Source organism: Wyeomyia smithii, chromosome 1 (assembly GCF_029784165.1).
Source record: "Wyeomyia smithii strain HCP4-BCI-WySm-NY-G18 chromosome 1, ASM2978416v1, whole genome shotgun sequence".
Lineage (NCBI taxonomy): Eukaryota > Metazoa > Arthropoda > Insecta > Diptera > Culicidae > Wyeomyia > Wyeomyia smithii.
The window spans coordinates 33,912,836-33,940,607 of record NC_073694.1 but is presented as its reverse complement, the minus strand read 5'-3'; the positions used below and the strand labels follow the sequence as shown (position 1 = coordinate 33,940,607).

Below are 27,772 nucleotides of genomic sequence, written 5' to 3'. Positions count from 1 at the left end.
GAAGCATTTTTCAGCAATCGTTTACCCTTTTTCATGAGATCGGCTTCTGAATATGTAATTTTTGGTGAAGACTTCAATTCTGTTATACGTTCTGTTATACGTGCCCATCACTGAAAAGACTAATTGATTCTTTGCAGTTAGTGGACACTTGGTTAGCTAAAAATACAGGTTTAAACGAATATAGTTACATTAGAAATCGTCCTTTCTCGCGCATAGATAGAATCTATGTAAATAAGCAGTTGAAAGATAAAATATCTGCGGCTCATTTTCAAGTTGCTGCGGTCTCTGACCATAAAGTGTATGTCATAAGATTGAATTTGCCCAGAACCCCAATAAAATATTGTCAAGGAATATGGGCTTTGAAAAATATTGCTTTAACAGTCGAGAACTTGAATGACTTTGCTTTTAACTGGCAGTACTGGATTAGACAAAAAAGACATTATAATTCATGGATAAATTGATGGGTTGAGTATGCTAAACCGAAAATAGGTTCATTTTTCAAGTATAAGATTAAAACGATACACGACACCTTTAGATTTAACATAGAATTCTTATATAGTAGTTTAAGAAATGCATACGATGATTATATGACAAATCCCAATGTTCTGACTAAGATAAATGGAATCAAAGGAAAAATGTTGAAACAACAGAGAGAATTTTCCAGTTTTTACTACAGACCAAACCCTTTGTTTAATGAGAATGAAACTATTAGTACATGTCAACTACAAGTCTCAAACACAAGAAGAAAAAAATACTGCTATGGATTACATAAGAATAGGCGAAAGAATTATTAAAGATCCAGTTGAACGCGTCAATATAATAGTCCAGCATTTCGAGAAGCTTTATTCCAGTACTGTAAATTTGTTTCCAAATACTGATTTATACCACAAAAAACAATTGACATGCAATTACCCGAAAATATAATGTTAATGCAAGATATAACAGAGGAAGAAATAAATATAGCTATAAAACAAAGTCAATCAAAAAAATCCTCCGGATTAGATGGTTTAACACGAGATTTTTACGTTAAAGCCTGGCCAATAATAAAAACAGAATTTTCTTTTGTTTTGAACGATGCAATAAATTGTAACATTCCAAAGAAGTTTTCAGATGGTATTATTATACCAATCATGAAGAAAACTACAGTTGATAGCTTGGATGGTTTTAGGCCAATTTCGCTTCTTAATTTTGATTATAAGTGTTTCACGAAAATAATGAAAAATAGACTGATAAAAGTAACGCCCTTTTTAATGACAGAATATCAAAAGTGCAAAAATAAAACAGTTCATGAAGGGCTCTGTGCAATAAGAGATGAGATAACCAATTCAATTTTTAAAAAAAGACCAGCTGCAGTAATATCTTTCGATTAAGCTCAAGCCTTCGACAGAGTAGAACCAAGATACGTAGAAGATATAATATTGAAGATGGGATTGAATCCTAGATTTATAAACTTATATAAATCACTAACTGGAAATTGTTATTCAAGAATATTAATCATTGGTAATCTGTCTGACGAAATTAAAATATCTCGTTCTGTGAGACAAGGAGATCCTCTCTCAATGATTTTATTTGTGCTACAGCTAGAACCCTTTATACAAAAACTAGGATCAATATGTAACGGTCAAAATGAAATATTGACAGTATTTTCCGATGACATAACCTGTATAATTGATAATGCTAGAAAATATGGCGAGATAATAGAAACATTTAAAAAATTTGAAAAAGTGTCGGAAGCAAAATTAAATTTGAATAAATCAGAGTATTTATCACTAGGAGTAGTATTAGAGGGCATTGAAAAGAAAGAAAATATCCGAATTCTAGGTATAGATTTTGACAAAAAATTTAACAATTTACTCAAATCGAATTGGGAAAAAAAACAAGAAACCTGAAGTTGTGTTTGACTGCGCACTCTCCAAGATTATTAAACATTGAACAGAAAATCAGTTTTGTTAACCAATTTGCTCTCACAAAAATTTGGTATACTAGCTCAATAATAGCATTGCCGAATAATTATTTAGTCAAGATAAAGTCTTGTATAGGTTCTTTCATTTGGAAAAGAAGGAGAATAAGAATACCTATCAATCAGTTATATATTAAAAAAGGATTAGGTGGCATGAGTTTACACGCACCTGAAATTCGATGTGAAAAGTTATTAATCAAGAATCGCTTAAAATATTCGTTACAAACAGATTTGTTTAAAGAGCTTATTTTGCCAAATATCTGTAATCCTCCAAATCGTAAATTAGCAGTTAGACTTCCTCACATTTATCCTCCATTAATGGAATTAGCTTATAAACAAACATTGACACAACCAGGATTAATCTATAAATGATACGCCGAAAAACTACAATTGCTACCAAAACCTACTGTAGAATTGAAAGAGCAGAGAAACTGGCGTAAAATTTGGTTGAATATATCATCGAAGAAACTGAGTTCAAATCAAAGATCAATTTTATATTTATTTGTAAATAGAAAAATTAATAACAAGGCTCATTTGTTCAGGAATGGAATAGTTGATGATCCAAATTGTCAACTTTGCGGTTTTCTTGAAGATTTGGAACATATTTTTTGTAAATGTTTCGCAGTAAACCAAACATGGAACTTTTTTATAAGGGATTTAAGAAGAAGATTTGATTCACGAAAAGCTCGCTATTTGACCTTTAAAAATTTGATTGCTCCTGATTTAATTAAATTCAATCGAGACGAGAAATCTAACATTCTGAAGAATCTAGCCACTTTTGTTCAATACATCATTGATACAGATGAGAATGAAATTTCAGTTTCCAGTTATAAATTTTTCCTCGAAGTTAATAAGTAGGTGTAGAGTTAAGAATGATTTGTAAATATTTACAAACCTTGACCAGAAATAAAAATTTTATAAAAAAAAAACCGCAATTTTATTACCTACAACTTTGCTGAAGACACCATTTCAATGAAACAAGCCGTTTTCCTGATATACAAATTTTTATCCATCAGTCTTCATTTTGGTTAGGCCCTTTTGAAACAGCAGTCGCGAATCAACATGAACAGCGGATCTCATAAACTGGCTTTATTATCAAAAAAGAACAAGTCTGAAAAGCTTCAGCGAAATCCAATTTTCCATTGTATACCTCAGTACATCTTGTATTCGAAAAATACAACTTTTTCTTGTGTGTATAACTATTCATCGCGTGAGTAAAAATCAATGCAATTTTCGGAAAGTGATTATCTCGATAACCAAAAAAGTGCTTCAACAAAAAATCTTTGGTGAGGTCGTAGAAAATCCAAGCCAGTCCCACAGGTGGATCGTGAAACATTTGGCAATTGACCATTCGAACATTCAGCAGCCGAAAAAATGTGTAGACGACCGACCTCGTGAAGGCAGGGTAGGTGAGGAATTATTTCAAGCACAATCCCAACCTTTCGCTTCGGTACGTGGTCAATAAGGTCAACTCTTCCGTCTGGTTAGTTCAGCAGACAATGAAATATGTCTTTTAAAGTTTGCTTTAGAAACTATCGAGGAGCAGTGGAGATTGAAGTTCAGCATCACACGATCAACTTTGCGCAGCGTAACGTTGTTTATAGAGTGGTTATACGTCATCATTGCACACTTTGAAATACAAAAGCTGAAGACGAAAGCAATCCTCGATCAAGTAAACTACAACATCCAATGTCGGGTCATCTGCATGAATGCGCTTCCATCTAAATCCCAACAGAGCAGCCACATCGTTGAAGAATAACATGAATAGAAGTGAGCCCAAGTTGCATCCTTGTGGTACCTAGGATGAATTGATGAACGCTGAAGAGACACATGAGCCAAGTCGGAGCATCCGATGGCTGTTCTCAATTAAATACGAGTTTATCCATGTTTTCAGCTTAGCTGCTCGGACGCTACAAATCGCGAGAGCTTGCCTAGCAGAATTTTATGGTCGATCATATTGATTTTTGCTTTCAGCTCCGCATATATTACGTACACTTGTGCTTTCTCCTCTAGTGCAATACATGTCCTAGCAAAATCTAAACAAACTAGTAGTCTAGTGTCCTAGCAAAATCTAAACAAACTAGTTGTTAACGAGCGCCCTGGAAGAATCCATGTTGGTTACTTGAAATGTAGTTTTAAGAGCGATCACCGCCGAGAGACTGGTGATACTATGACAGTTTCCTGTATCCCGCTGGTCCCCAGCCTTAAATACATGAAACAAAAATGGTTGCTTATATAATGATAAAAATTTACCTTTGTTAAATTTTGCTGTTATAGGATCGGCTAAGGCAGCTGAGCATCGACAGCACACCACTGCCGGAACCCCAAACTAATTCTTGAGTCTTCTTGCTACTGAAAGCACTATACCTGGATAAACTATGGAAGCGGACAGATCCAAGAGGTCAGCAAGAGTATCAGATGCCGCGCATTCCGCATATTTTGACGCAAAAACAAATTTCCCCGAGTTTGAACACATTTCATCTGAAGGGATAACAGTGGCACCATTTTGAATTTTTTTGAAATCGTAAATTTTCAAAGTTTCTTCGACGTCATTTTGTTTTAAAGCCAAATATCAAAATGTTAAGAGTTTGTCCAAAGTTACAATAAGAATTTGCCTCCACATGATCCTCCCCTTTTCGCGGGCAGGAAGTTGCATTTAATTTCATCGAAGACGCGATGATTCTGTCTCATAGCTGAAGCGAATTTTACATGTTCTGACCGGTTCTGGCCAAAAATGCGACCCCCTCCCCGCAGAAAGAGGAGGATCACGTAAAGATAAATGGTTATTTCGCTTACATAAATGATATTTAAGTAAACAGATTTCAAATAAGTTTATCTAACGTCGGGTAAACCTATTTTAGTGTTGTAGGGAAATTGGGGTAAAATTGAAAAAAAAAATTAAGTAAAAAAACTAAATTTTAAGTAACTTTTATGTTAAATACTCTGTAACTCTATACCCAATGAAGATAGGAATTTTGTTTATTCAGCAAAGTTTACTGTTTTAACATGTTCTAAAACTTCGCCAAACCAACTATTCCTTTATCTCTTAACACAAAAAAGTCAGTGTTTCTATTGTATGAAAACCTACTGTGAAATATGCTCGCCATACTCAAATATGGGTGAATTGAGACAATTCGAACCTACAGCATTTTGTAGTACTTGAGCTAAACTTTAAGGAAAAGTATTGACATCATGTTTCACTTGCCCCTATTTACCCTATACATTCTTCAAATTAACAACAAAAAATAGGCTGAAATATGCTAAAACTTCGTAGGGAAAAGTCCTAGAGATGTGTAATCTCTGGCAAAAATATATGTTCTATGTGTCACAACAATAGCACCGAACATCATTTTCTTGTAAAATGCAACTAACGAAAGTTAACTACGAAAAACTAAATTTTAGATTAATTCTATACACAGTAAAAAAATTACATTTGTTCAAATGCACATAAATGGAGCATTGGAAACCATGTCATATTCCGTGTGGCATTAACAAAAAGTTAGCTTTTCTATTTTTAATACAGTACACTTTTCATAACTTTTGACAATTTGAGATTATGCGGGTCATTTATACAAACAGTTGTTCCCAAGACATCATTTAGCTAGGATAAAAGTAAAAAGCGCTATGGAGTTAAGTTTCACTATTTGCCTTTTTGGACCACTGTGCAGTGAATTCAGTAACAATGATCCAGTTTTGATTTATTAGAAATTGCAGTTGGTAGAGAAGAGGCGTAGTAGTCAAGTTGCCTTGTTTTATCATTCGCGTATTGCGGTATGCAGGATGGGCAGCCTTGAGGTACAGCAAGTGACCTCTAGAGGCGACTGAGAAGGATGGTAACACGGAGAACTCATCTAGTTCAAGTTCGTTGCTGCAGAGTACGATTGGGTGGATTCCAGACTATACTTCGTTGATTGAGATTGAGCAACCAGGGTATATTACCAAAAAAGAATAACTTTGCTGTCATGGGTCACACGCTGGTTATAATCACCGCAAACAAAAACTTTAACCTTCAATAGCAAAGGCAATGTGAACGTGAATTACTTCAATATCGCCGCTTCGATCAGGTGAGATTTACACAGTTTTATTGCTGCTCCTCGCGTTAGTATTACAACGAAAAACTTTTAGCCATGTTCAACTACATCGAGCTAATACAGTCGTCGAGTCTGGCTTCGGTCAATATGTTAATATCAATCTCGCAATCAGCAAAAACCTTAAAATAATCCACAATTTTCGTTCGAGTTCCACGTACATTCCGATAGTACACCCAGAAGTAATTACCAATTGAGCTTGCCTCTTGTTGATGTTCGATTTATGCAACTCCATTTCTAAACCCAAGATGCTGAATAGTGCTTCTAAAAATGTTTTTTAAGGCTAAACTGTGTTGGTGCCATAAATGCCTGACTTCGAATTTCCAAAGGCACATCATCCCATCATTTTTAGCTAAGATTCGGATAAATTTTCACAGGTGATGCAATAACCGTTTTCGAGTCTTGTACCTTTCAAAATGTGAAGTTAGTCAAAAGGCGGCTCAAACACAGTTCCACCTTAGAACCGGAGCATAAGGGAGATGATGCAGCAAGTTCTGGATAGATCCTCATTTGATAAAATATTTCAATACTCCCGATGGCCAATCCAAATTGAAAAAAAGGTGAATAAAACAAGTAGACACATAGTGGGAATGTTTGATGAGTAACCATTCGAGTGTATTAAAAAAAGACCCCGGCTGAGTCCGTCTAATTCGTGACAGACCCTGTTGGATGTCGCAAATATTAAAACTGTTTCAGTTGCAACCAATTCCAGTGCTAACTTATCATACCTAATTAGTGCTGGTACTGCTTCTGCCACCAGGTCCTAAGTCCACGTCAGCTCTGCCACACCTGAAAGGAAACAACAATAACGTTTGTTAGCAGATTATGACACTCCGCTTTCGCTTGATTCAGTTTCGACAAGAAGGTAAAACCGATGCAACCCATGACAAGCACGTCCTCAATGCATTCTCCGATCACCGTAGGCGCCACCGCGCTGCTAACTGACGAAAGAAGTCTCGATTAAAACCGAAAAAATACGTAATTGAACGCTAAGGAGAATCAAACAATCAACCCATCAATCGAGTTTTCCTGAATACCGATCGATCACGGGTTGCCACAGTAAGAATCACCGAAGAAAAGGCGCTTTGTTCGAACCTATACCGGGGAGCCACCGCCGCCGAGGACGTCGATCCACTATTTCGGTTTCAACAGATTTCTGCATCGTTTCGACTGAGTCGCCACGATGGACGCGATCGTGGAGCTGCCAGCAGCTGAGTAGTAGTAAGGACTGACTGGTGGCTAACAAATTGGCAATCAAAAATCGCCCAAGCAATTGGTTATTACGCGAAATTGTCCGCTTGTGTCGGCAATTATCCGTAACTTTCGAATTATACTCGAGGCAGAAAGATTTCCGTCACTTCGTGTGCTGTGCTTTTGGTTGTGCAGCTGTCAGAGCTAAAAATACCTGGCCAACTTCAATGGCGAAAACACGGTTCGGCCCTAATTTGTTAACAAGAGATTGCACTCTCGACAGAACGATGAAAATATAAATTAAGGACACGAAAGTAAAACGAGCTTCAGAATGAAACATTAGGTTCAGCCAATGACAAGCCATTTTTCATGCAAATTAGAGAAATTTCCTAGACGGTAACGAGCCGCGACCGACTTACGCACGCAAGCAGTCAGGTAGAGACCGCAGGCAGAGGTCCTCACACCCATCAGATCCGCTGTAACCATGAGTCATTACCTTCGTGAGTAATCGCTAACCTGCCCACCTGTCGACACAAACGACAACAGACAGAGACACTGTTTCGAGGCAATGTACCGAAAAAATCTTTTCCCATTTCGTATCCGGAGAGAAATAATTTTACGGCCATCACAGAAACCGAAATTGGCCGTCGACCTTTTCGCGGTATGACTGCAAGTTTATTTTATACCTTCATATGTGAAGAACATATTGTTCGAGACACACAGAAAGAGAGAGAGAGAGAGAGAGAGAGAGAGAGACACAATGAAGGTTAAGCTTTTACGCGCTTTACGTGGCCAAAGGGGCTAAATTTTACGCTCGAGTGCGACCTGACGCGCTTGTAAATCGTGTGAAAAGTGAGAAAAAATTATCCGCAAGTACTTTCCTGGTAGTAGATATCCGTTAGGGTTTTGTTGTTAACTTTTTTTCGTCGGTTTATTGCAGCTTATATGAGGCTTTCCGGCGGTTCCGCATAAGAGCTGCTTCAAATGGTTGCAAAATGGGTATTAAGGGTCTAATGTTGTGTCGTGGTAAGCACGGCTTGTTGGTTGTTTGATACTGCTCTAGTTTATATTTTTTGTTGAAAATTAAAGCTTGGTTTTGAATTGTAAACGCAGCTACTTGAAACTACTAATGTTATTTATTCGGCACTTTTTGAATGGAGTTTTGAAAAGGCAACCAAACATTTATCATTGACCTTCCAGATATAAATCTCCCATCAGCTGTAGATTCCATTGATTAACGGCAGCTATTATAATTCAATCAAAAGTTACGTTACACCGTCGGGCTCGTGCTTCATCGGCGGCTAAAATTGACTGTTTTGCAGTCGGCTTTCCCAAGCCAAACCAAACGAGCGGTGAACGGGCCGTGGAAATCCATGGCGAGTTGCATAGTAGTACATACACATTTTCTTCTTTCAGCCGTAGCTACATGTAGCATCTTTCATCTGCTTAGTATCACATCAGCATAATCGCCATGCATCCGCCGTTTCTTTTTTCCATTTTCCGCTCTTTGCAGCGCTGCAGCTTTATGTAGGTACATATAGCTGTAGGAGACGATTGGATGCGAAAGCACGTGCGCGCTCATCTGATTGTGCCGGGGCGGAGGGGCACATGCTGACGGTCGGAGTCGGAGTTAATCAAATCGCTTGCATCATCCCCATTTGCCATCTGTGCGGGGCGGGCCTCATATTGAAATTGAAGGCCATTTTCGCGCGCTGAAGCGGTTATGAAATATAGTTTATGAAGAAAGTTGCACCAAGGCAGAAGAATAGGATCATCGCGAAAAATTGGTTTGATATTTACGTACACCAGAGGCTCATGTGATTTTTACGGATATACGGTACTTCAACTCGGTGGGATCCTTTTTGCTTTGAATTAGTTATTTGGCACCTTATGCATGGTAGTTATCGATAAAAACCTCGACGTAAAACATTTTAGAACGTATTTCACAATTCAAGTACTTCGAACACTCACTATTAAACGTAGAAGCGACGAACCCGGCGAACAATTACTCTGTGGCTTTTTGAAATACACAAAAAATGTATAACTGAATTGATTTTCTTACAATCGCAAAGTCCTAAAATCTCAAAATTCTAATATCTTAAAAATTTTAAATCTTTAAATGCTATAATTAAATCTTAATATCACTAAATCCCCAAAAACAGAGATGCTTAGATATCGAATTTTACAAACACAAAATATTAAAATCCCAAATCCTATAACTTTCAAACCCTAAAATCACCAAATCCATTCTACAGCCTCAATATTAATATCTCAAAATCTCTCATCTTTGAGAGTATAGTATCTCAAAACACCTATACCGTAGAATCCCAAAACCCAAAAGTTCTCAAAAAACTCAGAATCCTTACACCCCTCAAACAGAACCAAAAAATCCTACCTCATAATATCCAAAAATCTTAAAATAATAAAACCCCGAAGTGCCAAAAATCTTATTTATTTAGTTCTGAAATCCTTAAATTTTCAAATCCATAAATCACAAAATCTTGAAATCCAGAAATTGTTAAATCAATTTTGAAATTGTTAAATTCCAAAACGCTTAAGTCCATAGTTCCTAATTTCCTAAAAAAATCGGAATTCGCGGGTGTGTTGGCCTTAAATGCGAACATAAATGGAACATGGCGAGTGATCAGACAGAACACTTAATGCTCTCACAAATTTAAAAAGACAACATATCAATTTTATTTTACCTCCCGTTTACGGACTACATATTGTCCACCGACAGAACAGGATCCCATGTCCTAGACGTAAGTTGAAGATTAGTTTATCTCCGTTGTCGAGTGAAAGAAAATTGAGTTTTTGGCGCATTGTTGTCGTTCGGATCATCTCAGATCGCTTTACATATGAGCAAAATCATTTTAAATCGCCTGGAAATACGCGAAAATTTAATCGACCATTTTTGATTTGAATGAAACTTTGCACACGTATTTGGCTCAGCAAACTGAGCATTTTCCACCGATGGAGTGATTTTTTACACCCATGAGTTACATTCTAAAGGGGCGTATGCCTTTTGGCATAGGTTTTATTCGAAGCATGGTAGCCCGAAACCGTTGGTTGTATAGAAAAACTGTCTGAGAATGAGTTGCAGGGAATTAAAAATGCATCATAAAAAAACATACACTGTACAAAAAAAAATTTGTTTTGACCAAAATAAAATTAAAAAAAAAACATTAAATTTCAATTTAAAAAAAAAAGAGTTGAATTTTTTTTTTAATTTTTTTTTAAAAGAAACTTGACGTTAATACGCAACTTTGAAAAAAAAGTCCAGGATGGAGAAATGAAAAATATTTTTTTTATGGTAGATTAATTTTTTTATGAAAATTTTAATTCAAACATTTTTCAAAATATTTTTATTCTGATGATTTCAAAAGATGCAGAGAGTCATTTTAAATCAAAAAACTTTTGCTAGTTAACATTCTAAAGGCATTAGTTTTCGAGTTATTTCTAATTTAAGCTCAAACAATTATTAAAATTTAGGAAAATAAACGTTTTTCTTAATTTGTCCATGGTTCTCCAGCAAAAGCCATACGTTCATTGGAATACTTGATCAAAAATATACAATTCATTCTTTGACAACAAAACGATTGGGCGAACGGTTCTCAAGGAAAGAGTTAAATGTTCTAAGTGATATAAATATATATATATATATATATATATATATATATATATATATATATATATATATATATATATATATATATATATATATATATATATATATATATATATATATATATATATATATAAGAATCAAATATTTATTTTCGAGTTTTATTATCTTAGGGACATATTTTTTTATGAAATAGATACTTTACAGAACTAGTTTCACCTTGTATTTTATATACATCATAAGTAAATGATTCGTCATCTTTTGAAAACAGCTTCGTTGGTATCTTATTTTCTGAAATCGGAACAAACGAGTGATACTTTTGTGTGCCAGCTATTATTTTAGTTCTTTTGAAAATATTGCTCCATTCTGTTACTCCTTGTTCATATTCTTCATATGATACCCAACTAAATGACATTTTTGATGAATTTTCATTACTTTTCTGATTAGCCCAATCATACAATTCTTTTGCGCTTGTAATGGGATGTTCATGTTCTTTAGCTAAACTTGCATTTCTTGCCATTCGCTTTAATGTGCCACCAATTGCATCGCATGGGCCTTTACCATGAGAAGTCGCAAAAAAAGCCACTCTGCATCGACGTTATATCTTGTTTTGAACTTGCAAAGTTTTTTCTATTTTTGTATTGTGAGGCAGCTCCATCAGACATCAATATCGCTTTTTTCAACTGTTTTTTTGTTTTCAAAAAACTCATTAATTCGGCAATGAACACCTGAACCGCAACAGTATCATGATGGAGTACTTTCGATATTATGATGAAGCTGATATTTTAAGTGTTCCAGATTCTGAATAGTAAACATCGAAGGGATGAATGGTGGCTTGACTATTATTCCAATAACTACTTTGAGCGGCATCTTGAAGAACAAATGAATAGTTTTCTGAGAAATCACACACTATAACAACTTCACCATCTTTCAAAGAAGCAAAAAATGCTTCTCTCATGTAAGTCGACTGTTCAGTCGAATGGAGCAATATTTTCGAAAAATCTAAAATAATAGCTGGCACACAAAACTATCACTCGATTGTTCCGATTTCAGAAAATAAGATACAAACGAAGCTGTTTTCAAAAGATGACGAATCATTTACTCATGATGTATATAAAATATAAGGTGAAACTAGTTCTGTAAAGTATCTATGTCATAAAAAAATATGTTCCTAAGATAATAAAACTCGAAAATAAATATTTGATTCTTATATATATTTATATCACTTAGAACACTTAACTCTTTTCTTGAGAACCGTTCGCCCAATCGTTTTGTTGTCAAAGAATGAATTGTATATTTTTGATGAAGCATTCCAATGAACGTATGGTTTTTGCTGGAGAACCATGGACAAATTAAAAAATACGTGTATTTTCCGAAATATTAATAATTTATTGAGCTTAAATTTAAAATAACTCGAAAACGGATGCCTTTAGAATGTTTACTACCAAGAGCTTTTTGATTCAAAATGACTTTCTGCATCTTTTAAGATCATCAGAATACAAATATTTTGAAAAATGTTTAAATTAGAATTTTTATAAAAAAATTAATCTACCATAAAAAAATTATTTTTCATTTCTCCATCCTTGACTTTTTTTAAAAAGTTCCGTATTAACTTCAAGTTCCTTTAAAATAAAATAAAAAAAAATTCAACACTCTTTTTAAAATTGTAATTTTATGTTTATTTTAATTTTTTTTGGTCAAAAAAATTTTTTTTTGTACAGTGTGTATTTTTTTATGATGCATTTTTAATTCCCTGCAACTCATTCTCAGACAGTTTTTCTATACTACCAACGGTTTCTGGGCTAAAATGCTTCGAATAAAACCTATGCCAAAAGGCATACGCCCCTGTGGAAAATGCTCAGTTTGCTGAGCCAAATACGTGTGCAAAGTTTCATTCAAATCAAAAATGGTCGATATTCGACCATCGGTGATTTGGCGCGATCTTGCTATATAGAATAAAATGGAATGTCTCGGTTAAAACAGTTGTCTCGTTTTGGAGAAAAGTCTTTGACCATAGAAGAAAAAATACGTTTTCTATTATCACCTGAGCACCGGATGCTAAGTATTGTTCATAACCTGCACAGGCTGACAATTAAAATTAGAAAAAGAAAAAAAACATTTCCAGTATAACAAAATTCTAATACGATGGAATCTAAAAAAAAAATCACGTGCTACAATCCTTATAGGTCAGGTTGTGGGGATTATCGCATTTGGCAAGCGATTTTTTTTATTTCCAGTACCAACTCCAGTTGCAGCCAAACTGTTGTCAATAACTTTCTTCATTCGCTCGGTTTCGACCTCCGAAGTGGACCGTGAATTTTGTCAGTTTCAGCACCCCAAAGCATAGGCTTAGTTGGTAAACAGCTATCTGGCATCTCTTTCTTACTTGCTCGTAAATCGCAGTAGAATAAAGAAACTCTTTATAACCTACATATGAATTGAATTGGTAAAGTATGACGAAAGCGAACAGATTATTTCCCTATTTTAAATTTTGACATCTTTGTAGTCGTGTTCTTTATTAGTCTATACTCGAATAGTTAAAAACTGTTTGCTTTAATAACTTGAGTGCTTCAAATCTTTACACTCGCTAACGCTTACAAGCTAGAAGGGGTAGTTTTACAATATAGTTTAATAATTTTTTATTCACGCGCGACAAGTATTCGATCGCATCGCCTGTCATGGTAAGTCCTAACCGGTCGGTTACGGTCATTTCACCCAGTTCTATGCTCTTCTCCGCTCTCACTTTGATTCGTCAACTACAGCGTCATTGTAAAAGTTTTCAACGACTCCTTGCCACAAAACGGAAGATTTCAACATTGCCTAGCTTACTATGCAAAAAGTATCACGGAAAAAGTAAAAATAACTTCGTTATTAATCGAAGAAAAAGTAAACAAAGAGAGTCTCTCAATGTTACTTAGGTCCTTTTGGAACGCAACGCGAGAAATTAATACACATAAACATTTTTTATTCAATTATGCTGAAATTGTTTTGGTTGGCGTTCTTGGTTATGGAGGTATGGAACTTTGCCAGTTTTTGTACTCAGTAGTTGTATTAGTTTATTCATTTGGCAAGCAAGAGAGAACACGCGTCTGCGTCAGTTGGAGGGAATGAAGCGGCCACGCATAATGTCTCGATGTAAACGCAGCTTTCATTCGCATTGGATTGCGGTGTTTGACAAGAAAGATACTCATCGTTCGTTTTCATAGTCAACTAGCTTTACGTGAAACATCGTTCGATTCCATCAATTACCACGGAAACATGACAATACATACCTTGCTTTCCGTCGCAGAAGTGGAGATTTCAAAATAGTATCGTGTTTAACCCAATGGCTACGCAATGAGTTCGCCGTGTCTATCGAAGTGCGTTTCTGCGTTTCTGGTACTCTGGATTAGTAGTAGACTTAGAGTGGTGGATGGATTCTGCGCGCTCCGCTCGCATACATTCGCGGTGTTTGACAAAAAAGATACTCTTTGCACGCAACATAGTTCGATTCCGCCACTTACCGCAAAGACACAGCCCTTCCTTTCCGTCACAGTCGTAGAGATGCAGAGGTAAACTCGGACTCCCACAATAACGACTATTACACCTCCTTCCTCACAAGCCCCTTGAAGTTGTTAAATCAATTCCAAGTTGTCATATACGTGGTTCTTCACCAACTCAGATCCATCACGGAGGAGTCAAGCTCAAGCTCTTTGTTGTCATTCAGATCTCATCATTTTCTGGTGTGAAAGAGTTAGCATCTTATTTATATACCAATTCGTATTATCCCTTAGCGTTGTTACGTTGTGGACTGCAAATGGAAAACGGAACGTGGGGAAGGCGAATGAACCACGAACTGCAGGAGGTGCTAGGGGAGCAATCTATCATCCACATCGCTAAGATCGGTGATTGCGGTGAGCTGGACAGGTCGTAAGGATGTCGGACGACAGCCTGGTGAAGAAGGTTCTTGAAACCAAGCCAAGGTGGCTCGATCAAATTGGAAACGAGCTACGGACCCTACGCAGACTGCTGAGCTGGCGTACTGCATCCATGGACCGAGTGGAATGGAAACGACTCTTACGAATAGCAAAGGCCACACCACGGCTTGGGACTGTTTTGTAAGGTAAGTTACCCAGCCAGCTCGGTTCTAACCCTACAGCAGGATCTACTTCGTAAAAATCCCAACTGTCCCAAAACTCATTGACCCAACTCTTAAATTTTCATTAATTGATGATGAGGTTCATTGTCAACATTCCCTAAACTTTTTCTCCTTACCCAAGAATCCTATTGAAATGGATCCAGGAAATCAACTTCAGATGCCATTTTAAATTCATTTAGTTCATCTAAGAAGTTTCTATAAAACGTCCCAAAATGGCCAGGGTCGGGATAATGCCCAGGGGCCGGATATCAAATCCAGATGTAATTTTTTATCGAAAATGGCGATTTCTGGTTTTTGAAAAACTGTCTAGAATGGCCAGATACCATTCAGTGCGGGCCTTTGCCGGGTTTGGGAACAAACTTCAGGCGCCATTTTAAAATATAAGATGGCGACTTCCGTTATCTGGAAAATAATCCAAAGTGATCGGATATACGGGAATTCGTAGCATCAGAATAAAGCTCTGAAACCCCGGACCAATTCAAGAAAAAAATGAAATCAATTTACGGTGTCTATAAACCGCCTTGATTGATCAAATACCACACCACAGTAAATCTAAGTACTGGTGTACGAAGTACGCAGTGTTCAATGTCCCAAACAAGGGGGATCAAATACCACCCAAGCTGCTATTATGAAATCCAAGATGATGAAAAAAAAACAGAAAATTACAAAAATAAACACAGATATAACAAAAATGGTGGAAAGAACTAATATGATATTTTGATCAAATTGTCAAAAAAAAGTAGAAATAACACCAGTGGCAAAGTTATAAATAATAATTTTGTTGTTCCGAAAAATGTATTAATCTCAGTGAGCTCATTTTTCAAAATCCCACTTTTTCATAAAAACCAACTAAACATTGATGGTTGTCTAAAGCAATGGAAAAAGTTAAAAATTTCTGAAAACAAGAAAGAAATCACAGCAAGAATGGTTTGGTTAATTGGAATGATTAACAAGTCTTCGGCAAAGTTGTAACCAATAATGTTGTCCTTCCAGAAAAAATATACACTAAAGACAAAAAAATAGAAAATCACAAAAATATTATAATAAATCAAATATCTCAGAACACCTAGTTTTAAAACATCTGATTTTTTTCTACGAAAACTACTGCACCAATTTAACCAATCAAACCGTTTTGGCCCTAAAAATATTTTTATCATTAATAAGCACTCGGATCAGAAAACTCTCCCAAAGTTTAATACCCGTTAGCACTATGAACATTGTGCTGAAATAAAAATAATATTTGCTGCGCCGAGTGCCTAATAATGATAAAATCATTTTAGAGCCAAACGGCTGTCAACGTTTTCATTGGTAAATGACTACCACACTTTTCAACGTAGAGTTCCAACAAGTAAATGAAAGTTAGAATATAGGCACAATTAAAAAAAAACCACATCGGACGCGCCATGTAGCCGTAGAAAAGGCACTTTGACAGAGATATTTGCTGTGTGGTCTGGGTTACCACTTATGCATATTTATCTACAAAATATATTTCTGTTTTCTTACAGATTTTTCACAAAATCTACAAATTAAGCTGAGGCATCCCGGTGTGTGATGCTGTTCTTCATTCATTGTGTGCCGAGCCGAAGAGGAGCATCAAACAACGATCGCTTGTTACTCACCTCCGAGCTGTGGGTGCTTTATCAAGTTCGTTGTTGCCTATACCAGCATGTTTTCTTACAAGACATCAGTTTTATTAACATTTTCACAGCATACGATCTGTTGAAGCCAGTTGGTATCTGCTCGTGACGTCCGTACTAAGCATGCTTGCACGGGATTGGTTAATTGTTCGCGGAAAATCATTTTTCGAATGAAGAATCGCACTCTGATAACAGTTGATAATTTAAATGCGATTTGCAAATACGTTTACTGCCAATTTATATGTTAATCAACACAAACGAATTTATTTCAGTTAACTGACAGAACAATAGAGCAATATTTATGAAATGAACCAAATTATTAAAATTTGTCTAAAACCCCTCCCTAAGCTTGAAAAAATGCTTTACACACAAACTGAACCCTGAATTGCTATACAATATGGACACTTAGAGTAACAAAATCGGCTCCGAAATTAACTGCAATAATTATTTCTGCTGTGAGCTGCTCCATCGACGCCCAAAACGCATTTCAGGTCGCCTCCGTGGGTTCGCGCTCCGACGGTTTAATCATTTCCCACTTGCAAACACAAGCGTATCACGGTCGTTTGGCGCTTTTTTTGTTTCTGTTTGCATGAATAAATTTACATAATTTTCTATTAAAACACCCACCTTCCTTGCTGTCACGAAGCCACTACCAAAGCGGCAACATCGAAAACAATGCAAGCGATGATGGTGCAGTTGGTGGCTTAGTGTGTTGCAATTTACACATTTTGCGCTGCGTGATTTTAATTTATGAACCTTATACATTGCGCGGAGTTTCCACGCGATAACGGGGGTGCGCAAATCAAAAATGAAATTGAAAACTTCTTAGCCGATGCGTGTCACGCGCCGAAAATTGCAACATAGCGTGCCGTGTCACCGCCCTGGGAAGGTGCGAAGGCCCTCCCCGGCAGTGTTGTTGTGCGAAAGTGAAACAGCGAATTCCGATGAAATCGAAGAAACGAAACCCTCGGCGCGTATCAAAATTGGTTGACTACACTGGGGTCTTTTTTACGCGGTTGATCTTATCGCTTTTTAAAGGTTAGATTAGATATACTTAAACTAAACTTATTTGATACCGAGTACCACCTAAGAATAATCCGCGTTATTGTAAAAAAATCGCGTTTAGTAAAACGCATAAAAACGAACCGCCTAAAAAAAGACCCCAGTGTAGCTGTCATGAATATGCAATTTGATGATGACGATGATTTTACCGCCTCGTGAAAATTCCCACGCGTTAGCGATAGGATCGCACTCAAAAATGTGCGGGACTTTACCAACCAGAGTAGAGTAATTCAAATCAATTATTATCAGTTGTCGACTCATCGTAATGGAATTTTTTTTCATCTGCAACGTTTAACCACAATCAAGTTAAGCTGTGATAATCCTATCAACCGGCAACAGTAATCGATTTAGTGAGCAAGTGTACCGATGTACCGTAAGTTTATTTCATAGTGCTCCGCCATGCGTCGACTGATATACAGGCTAGGGAGAGAATTGGGCCAAACTCGCGGTAAGCAGCAGCAACTAAGGGCGAAAACAAGATAATCCGTTTGTTTCAATTAACTCAACGCTTCGACAGCACCATTTTGGTGCCGTTGTTTGTTGTTATAATTAATTCTCACGGACCGCGTCGATTCAACCGACCGATTATGATGGAATTGCAATATCTGGGGAAGTTTGGGCTTGAACCACAGCGTAGCAGACGACTCAGACGTGGGTGGGGTTTTTTTGTGTTAAAATACACTAAATTCGTCTATTGGTGTTGTAATTATAGACTGAGGAGAAAAAAAATTCCTGCAAGAACATGGAAAGCATTGTTCTCTAACCATATACAATTTGTTGATCACTGGTTTCAGTTTATCTAGATAATATCTTTTCTTGGGAAAATGGACTACCTTAAGTGCTCTCCTTCAAGTCAAATTTTATCTGTGCTTATAAGGCTGCACAATTTTTACTGCAGATTTCTCATTAAAGTGCATGTGTTCAAGTTTATTTTCCGCAGGTTTTTACTGTTCAGTGTTGTAAAGTTTTCATATTATTTTACGTGAGTTTTATATGCCATCAAAACGATTTTGTCTTGATATAGATCAATCGTAGAGAGTATTTAATCAGGTTACGAATGGCAATAGTTTCACATCTGCAAAATTAATTATAAGACAGAAAGAAACAGCAATAGTAACGACTTTACGACACTCTTCCAAAAAGAACAGAGAATTACAAAATTCACAAAATTACAAGAACGACACGAATGAGAAAACTACTAAAATAATCAAATCAAAAGATGAACAAAAAAAAAATAAAATGTCAAAAAAGTAAAAACCAAACTTCTTATAGCCAAATATATATTTTTTATTTTAATTCCACTTTGCACACAAAATCGATCAAAGCGAACTGTGCGGATGTGTTGAAATGATTCTTTAGAAATACATTCAGGAATATCTAAAAATTACTCAAATGCAACATCGCCCACATTAGGTATTCCTGAGATATCAAAAAACTAATAAATATCGAAAGAATCAACGGTGATTAACTTTGTGTGAGCAATCCCGGAAAATGTCGATTCACTTCTAATAGAAACCTTTTTCTTTAAAAAGTGTTCAGTACAAATGGTGTGTCAAATTTGTATGCACCATCCCATGTCAATCTCTTAGGTATCATTTTGTAGCATCTGGGTGTCACCCTGCTTACGAAAACACCGGTATTTGAGCGTCATCGGACTCCAGTAAACTGAAAGTTAGCATTATGGGCTTCAAAATTATATCGGAAATCAATTTTCAATTTGTAGAGTATATCAATACTTTTTTGTTTCACACAGTGATACAGCCATTGGCATGTCAGATGAAACGGATTTTTTCATAGAGCTACGGATTTTTTTTTGTGTGGACCCCACTGCGACCAGTAGTTGTTTGATATATTGTGGCATTGTCCGGACGTTTTTGCTGTTTGCACATTTCTGTTTTTTTTTTACCATTTTGCAGTGCTACTTATTGAGAAGTAACCTGCTCCGTGTTATAGTGCTTTTTGTCTTCTCCTTCAGACTTAGTAACCTACTACCTTCCTTATCGACCTTATCATATCCTCCTGCAGGCTATCACTCTAAAAGCATATACCGTGCTATAGTCTATGATATTATCGAAGCTTTAGATCAGTGGTTATTAGGTCTGGAGGGAAGTTATAGTACTTTTTGTCTTCTCATTCAGATTTAGTAATCTACTTTCTTCCTTATCGATTCTATCATATCCTCCTGCAAGCTATCACTCTAACAGCGTAGACGTGCTATATTATCGAAGCTTTAGACGAGAGGTTATTAAATCTGAAGAGAAGATTTTGTGTGGAAGAGCCTGAGAATAAACTCATACTTAAAGTCCTTTTTGCGAACGAATGGTTTGGTTCTACAAAGATTCGAACCTATCACCATTCGCTTGTCAAAGCGGACTCTGTAACCTTGCGGCTACGAAGCTCGACGAGCTACGGATTAGTTTTACTACGGATTAGTTTTACTTCTATGGATGTACTGTATATACAGGTAAATCCGTAGAAATCCGTAGAATCTTGAAGTAACAAGAAAACATTTTGTCATCTCTGGACACAGCTTTACAGGAACGGGAAGCCGTGATTTGGATTTCTTAGTTTTAAATGTAGAAAAACAATCATAACCTGCTTCTAAACTTTTGGATATCAATTCTAGGTTTTAATACGTCCCTGGAAGCCATTTAATCTTTAAAATGCCGATTTTCTTACAAATGTTTTCCACAGTTTTTCACAGAACCAGAAGCTTTTCAGAAACCAGAAGTCACCACCTTTTGGCCTCTAAACATGATCGAGGACCCAAAAATCATCGAATTCATCCAGTATATTTCAATAATGCACGAAACATCATAACTACTTTATCATCAAGAAAGGGGTTACCCCTCTCGCATTCAAATACATCTCTGGCCACCCCCTTTGAAAAAGAAACTCGTATATTCATCAACCACCTCCAAAGTATCTATACCCATCACCACCGCATTACCAACGCCCGTAGGACTACCACGTCACCATGCATTTTGTTTTGGCTGCGTTTATGGTAAGTCCAATTCTTGCAGCTTCCCTTTTGGGAGACGCAAAGGCCTTCTCCCCAGTTCAACGATTAAGGCCGATGATATTGATGTCGTCTGCGAAACCTTTCATACAGCACCTTACAGGGCTATGTTGAACAGACCATCCAACGTCATAAACACGTCCGGGATTTCACCCCCACTTTCCACGACTCAGCTTAAGCAGTTTAGTGTTGGGAACCAAGCATAATCTGCGACAACTCCTTGCATTTCACTGAGTCGAACATCGCTTTGAAGTCTATAAACGGGTGATGTGTCTGCAAGTTGTGCATTCGAAGCTCGCTCCCAGCTTTGTAAAGTTCGACCGGTAAGCCGCCCTTCCCAGTGGCTTTGTGAACTGAGGAACAAGCTCTCTGCAAGTTTTATTCACCTTTTATTCACCGTTAAGCATCACTTTGAAGTGTAGATTTAATAACCTAAAAATGAATTACGTCAATTACAATTTCCAAAAACTCTAAAATCTTCAACATAAATAAAAAATCTTTCAATCCCAAAATCTCGAAAACCTTAATTTTAAAATGTTTAAAATCTTGACCTCAAAATCCCCAAACTATAAAAATTCAAAATCCTTGCTTTCTAAAATTTATGAACTAAACACGATTTCCACACGATATATACGTAAATTCCGTAAATTTCTTCGACCGCGTAAAAAATAGGTAAGTTCGAAAATTAGCTTAATGCAAAACTTTACTTGCAAAAAGATTTTGAGATTCTAGGATTTCAGTACTCAAAGTTTTTTAATATTTAAGGATTGTATAACTTTAGAATTTTTGGATTTTCTAATTTGGCAATTTCTATGAAGTTTGAGGTTTTGATATCTAAAAGTTTTGTTTTCCTTAGAATTAAGAATTTTTGCATTTAAAGGTTTTATAATTTTTGGGATTTTGGGATTTTGAGACTTTGAGACTCCGATTTTCGGGTATTGGGATTAAGGAATTATAGAGCTTTGTGATTTTGAAATTTTATTATTTTGTGCTCTTCAAAATTTTAAGGGCTAAGCATTTTACAGACTTCAAAATTTTGGAGTTTAATTTTTTGATGGTTTTAGGCTTCTAGAATTTAAGTGATGTAGGATTTCAGAATTTGGTACATGGCTGGGCACGTGTAACTTGAGATTCTAATGTAGTCACTCATTTCTGTCCAGCAACTCCTATCCAAATCTTCACGAGGTGCCGACCGGGATACGAGTGAAAACTTTGGTCGTATGCTGACTGGGAAAGGGGTACGCGACTATATCCCTATGTTAGGGACGGCGTACAAGAGCGTCTGACCCGGAGCGGCGGCTGAATCATGAAATCCTGTATCCCACCAGCTACACCTGAGATGGCAGAGCTGTATGTCTGACAGAGCAGCACACCACCGCGGGTCGACGTATGGCGATCTTCGAGGGTGCACAATACAGGTGTGACCACTGACAGTACCTAACAGTCCCGGACCAGCAGCGGAAGGTCGCCTAGGGGTGGTGATTGTCGAACCAGGGACAGTCGGCTCCTCGCAAAAGCCACAAGTACCCGGACGCACATCTGACGGAGCGAATAGTGCCGCTTCCATCACCCAAAAGCACTAACCCGCCCATTGGGACCAATGCCAGTGAGGTCCCGATCATGGCAACTAGCAGTGAGTGAACAAATGTAAGCTGGATCTCGTAATGGTACCGCGTCCTCGGGCTGGCACCTGCATCGAGCACCCTTAGTAAAGTCGTGTGACAACGGCTTGAAACGGCGAGGTGGTACCCGGTGCAAGGGAGGTTCCTGACTTGCGCCGGTCGGTGGAGTCATATTTGCTAATAAGGCTATTAGGGACGAATGACCGTTTGGGGTTAATGTCCCTTCAAAAGAAATCAATCCATTTATCATAAGGCTATATGACTGCTTACCCTAGCCATGACATCACTGCTTCGGTATAGTCCACCATGGGACCACATAGGCGACTACTCCACCATGGACAAGGATAGGGTAGCTGCGTAGCCGCAAGGTCACAGAGTCCGCTTTGTCAAGCGGAAGGTCGTGGGTTCGAATCTTAGTAGAACCAGGCCATCCGTTGTCAAAAAAGGACTTAAACATGGGTTTATTCTCAGGCTCCCCACCAGTTACCCTTCCTTTACGCTGAAATCTACAAATACCTTTGCGTGACTTCCTCTTAACAAAAAATAAGTCCATCTTATCAATAAAACTGGCCAGAAGGACGCACGACGAAACTTCTCCAGGGAATTATAATGGGTGGTATTTGGCAAGAGGAACGAGTATCGGTATAGTAGAACAGTAAGCGTGTAAGGAAGAGTAGCACATTACACACAAGCACTGATGAACAATAATAATAACTTCTCAATAGAGGTATTGCTATTAACAGAAGTGCGGGATACAGCAGACACCCGGGCATATCTCACAATAAATCTACGATTCTGGTCGCAGTGAGGAAGCCCATACTAAAAAAAAATGGACAAGGATAGCGGCTGGAAGGGGGACCCACCCATTTAACCAAAACATGAGTTCACAAAAACAAAAAGGGACGGGTGCGGAGGGATTACCTATTCCCTTCGCACGAGGTGGCATCCAACGGTCTCCGCAGAAGAAGGCGGAGACGGATGCGGCAAAGCCTGGAGGTGGAAAAACGGGGAATCCGTCCGTGTCCACACCATACATCTCGGTAGACGGTCCCTTGCTTGTCAAGGCCGTCGAAAGATGCATGGACACGCGGCCTAGAGTAACGGCGTTGTCTAAATAACTCGACGCCATAATCGAGTTCTCGGCGAATAGGCGGAATATCGCTGGCGACCTGAAGCAGAGCCACCTCCTGCTTCGGAGTACCATTGATGAAGCCAGAAAGGAGCACGAAGAACTCGTAGCTCGGGTGAAAGTGGCTGAGAAAGCGGCCAGGACCAGGAGGGCGACTGCATCCAAAGAGGTGCAGACAGACGCCCCCTCGTTCGCGGCGGTCTGCTCTACGGGGCAGGTCGCTAAGCGAACGAGGCAGTCCCCGGGGTGCTACTCCTACGGGAGAACACACCAACCGGTTCAAGGTCCACCGGGAAACCGGCACAGGTGGAGGCGACGGGCAACCCTTGCTAGAGGGTAGGAAGCGTCAAGAAGGTGCGACGCGCCAAGATGGTGGAGAGGCCAGAGGACCAAAAAAGATCAAAAGGCGCGGAGTAGAGGGGATGCCCTCATACTCAAAACGAACGGGTCCAAGTACTCAGAAGTCTTGAAGAAGATAATAGGGGAAACCTAGCTCAAGGATCTGAGGGCGGATATGCGGAGTATCCGCGGATTCCGCACTGGCGAGATGATACTTGAGCTTTGGTAGGACGCCAAGAACCAGGGAGCTACCTACAAAACGGTAGCGGAAAAGGTTCTAGGCAAGGAGGTGCAAGTGCGGGCACTCACCTTAGAGGTGACTCTCTAGCTTAAAAACCTGCATGAAATCACCGAGGGGTGCGACATTGCACAAGCCATCAAAGCGAAGTGCGGGGTGGAGGTGGCTAAAGAGTCGATCCGCCTCCGCAAAAGTCTGGCGGGAAGCCAGGTAGCTACCTGCCGACCACCGTCAGCGGACGCTAACCTGGCTCTGAAAGAAAGCAAGTTGAAGGTCGGCTGGTCTGTATGCTCTCTGAGCATACTACAGCAACCGGACATTTGCTTGCGGTGCTTTGAGGGAGCACATAAGTCCTGGACTTGCAAAGGGCCCGATAGGAGCCAGTTGTGCAACCGATGTGAAAGTTCAGGCCATAAAGCGAAGGACTGTGGGGAGTCTCCCAAGTGTATGGTATGTTCCGGGAAACGGGACGCCAAACACTTTATGGGAGGCCCCAGGTACCTAGCCGGTAAGCCGACTCCGAAACCATTGCTTCGCGGCCCAGCAGCTGCTACACCAAGCAGCCACTGAGTCGTTGTCGGACATTGCCATCATATCGGACTCCTACCGCATTCCTCCCGGAAACCTCGGAAAAGGGTACGTAGTTGCCAAGGTGAACGGAGTGTTCTACTGCAGTTGCTATGGTCCGCCGCGTTGGTCTACCGAAAGGTTCATCCAGATGGTCGACCTCTTATCCATGGAGCTAACGGGCCTAACGCCGTTGGTGGTGGCGGGCGACTTCGACGCTTGGGCTGTTGAGTGGGGAAGTCGCTCCACGAACCAGAGGGGTCAGATCTTGTTGGAGAACCCAGGACTGATCAAGAACTGGAGGATAGACGATGGCTACACTAATAGCGACCACTTACCGGTCTGCTATAGTGCAGACAACAAAGAGAGGCGGCAAGCGACGGGTAGAGCCAACACTCCGACCGTCCGTGGGTGGAAGACATCGCACTTCGATGCCGAGGTATTCGAAGAGGTAATGAGCAGAGAGCGCGACTGCTGACCAACTAGTTGCCATGCTATCGCGGGCGTGTGACACCACCATGCCAAGGACTCGCCAACCTAGGAATGGAAAGCCACCGGTTTACTGGTGGACATGGACGCGATAGCCGACCTTCACAGTGCGTGCCTCCGTGCGAGACGGAGGATGCAGCGTGCGCGAAACGAAGTAGAGAGGACAGAGCACCACGCAGCAATCGATTCTGCAAGATTTATGCTGAAGAGTGCCGTAAAGGCTAGCAAGAGGGCCTGCTTCGATAGGCTATGCACGAGTGCCAGCACGAATCCGTGGGGTGACGCCTGGCCAAGACTAAAGGCGCGCTGGCACCTGCAGAGCGATCACCAGCGATGCTGGAGCGTATCATCGAGGGAATCTTTCCGCGCTTATGTACCGGAGTCGCTGTACAAGATTCTGGAAAATTACTTCCAGAATCAAGTACTTGTTTACAACACGGAGGATGGTCAGAAGTGCGTCCCAATCACCGCAGGAGTTCCGCAAGGTTCTATCCTGGGTCTGGTGTTGTGAAATGTCATGTATGACGAAGTGTTGAAACTCAAGTTCCCTGTAGGGGTTGTAATCGTCGGCTTTGCAGACGACATAACGCTGGAGGTTTACGGCGAGTCAATCGAGGAGGTCGAGTTGACGGCCGCGCACTGTATACGCAAGGTCCTCCCTAACTGGAGCTCGCGCATCTGTAGACGGAGGTCACGGTTGTGAACAATCGTAAATCGGAGAAACAGGCGGTGGTCAGAGTCGGAGTCTGCACCATCACCTCAAAGCGATCTCTGAAGCTCTTGGGGGTTATGGTGGACGACAAGCTCACGTTCGTGAGTCACGTCGACTATGCCTGTAAGAGGGCCTTATGGGTAATTGGATTGTTTAGCTGTTCACGGATTTTCGATTTTTATATATCATCTGAAAGAGTGTAAATTTCTGAACAAAACGTGATGTTTTGAAACTTTATATCATTATCCTTCGATTTTTAAATGAAGAATTAAAATTCGCTCCAAATCGCTACAATGACAGTTGGTATATGGGCGAACTGTCATTGTAGCGATTTCGAGTAAATTTCGAGCAGTTTTAAATCTTGATTTAAAAAGCGAAGGACAACGATAGAAAAAAAATTTAACTCAAGTTTTACTCAGAAAATGCAGATCTTTCAGATGACATGAAAAACTGATATAGCTAAACAACCCAATTGCAGCACTATCTCGTGCATCACGCACAAAAGCTACTCCCCGACGTAATACTTAACCGTCGTTCCGGGAAGACCAGGGCTGGAGACTGGAGGGGTTTAAGTGGGTCGGGACAGGGATCAGCAGGTGCCTGGGGGAGAGGTACTACCCCTGCATCTCTCCCCTAGTCTCATCCCCACACCCTGAGTTCCCTTCTCAGGTGTCTGTCCAAAGATTTTCCCGCCACCTTAAAAAAAACACCTAAGATGGTAGCCCCATTAGCAACCGCAACTTCTCCTAACCACGCACAACGAAATTAAAAATACGGAACGGAACAATCGGCCATTGAAGGAAGCTGATCGACGAATGATCGGAGTATTTGAGCGTAATGTTCTGCGATCGATACTTGGCGGTAAATAGGAAAATGGAGTTTGGCACAGACGCATGAATCACGAGTTGTACATGGTATACAAACATGCTGATATAGTGAAGGTAATACAGCGGGCCAGGCATCAGTGGGCTGAACATGTAACCAGGATACCTGACAGGAGAGCCACCAAAACTATATTCAGCAGAGAACCAGGAAGAGGCTCCGTGGTAGACCTCGCACTTGGTGGATGTGCGCACGATCTGCTGGTGATTGTAGAACGGCTGCCCAAGATAAAAGAAGCTGGACATCTCTGATTCTTTTCGGCTTAAACAGTGTAAATGGTCCGTCGGCCAACAAAGTAAAGTAAGTAAATAAGTAAGGATTTCAGAATATTTTGTATTGTTGAATTCAAAGGTTCAAAGATTTTGAAAAGTTCTGACCTTAGAAATAAGAATTTTATGGTTTGTTTTAAAGTAATTTCAAAATTGGGATTTGAAGTTTAAGGAGTTTCTTACTTTTGAATTTTTAGCATCTTGAAAGTTTATTTTAGATTCTAAGTGTTAGCCGTTGGATGTAATTTTTTTTAAATCCATTTTTATGATATAATTTATTTATTTTTTTTTTATATATTACCTTCAATTAAAACAGTCCTTCCTATTTGTTCATTATTCAGTCACAGTCGCTTACCCAATCTCACTATTAAAGCATTCTATGACACTAATAGCCTTCCACACGGTCTCGAAATACTACGCTGGCCTAACAAGCAAGTCGTCGTAGGTTCGAGTCTCGGCTCGGATTAGTGTCAGTAGGATCGTATCGCTAGCCCCGAAATTGTCCTGTACACTAAACACTAAGCTGCATAGTATATGTATAAATAAAACAGAAGTTTAGTTCCGAATCGGAATGTAGCACCAAGGCTTTGCTTTGCTATGACACTAACAGCATTCAAAATATTACTAACATTTGGCTCGTCCTCTGGAAACGATTTCGACCTTCAAAACCCTCTTGTGCGCACGGCTATGAATATCATATATCTTTTCTAGTGGATAATCACGAGTTAAAAGAACTGTTCAGATTTTGCTGACTGAGCAAAATATGGCAGACTGAAGCACATTTGAATCGCTTATCGTTTTTACG

General features: G+C 39.1%; 1 protein-coding gene across 3 annotated transcripts in view; it reads right to left on the bottom strand.

The window, feature by feature from the left end:
* LOC129724342 (uncharacterized) overlaps positions 1-27,772 on the bottom strand; it is a 99,317-nt gene that overhangs the window by 34,876 nt on the left and 36,669 nt on the right. For all 3 annotated transcript variants that reach the window (XM_055679116.1, XM_055679124.1, XM_055679133.1), the window contains one exon: positions 6,777-6,837. The gene's annotated coding sequence lies outside the window, so the exon portion shown is untranslated. The remainder of the gene's footprint in view (positions 1-6,776; positions 6,838-27,772) is intronic.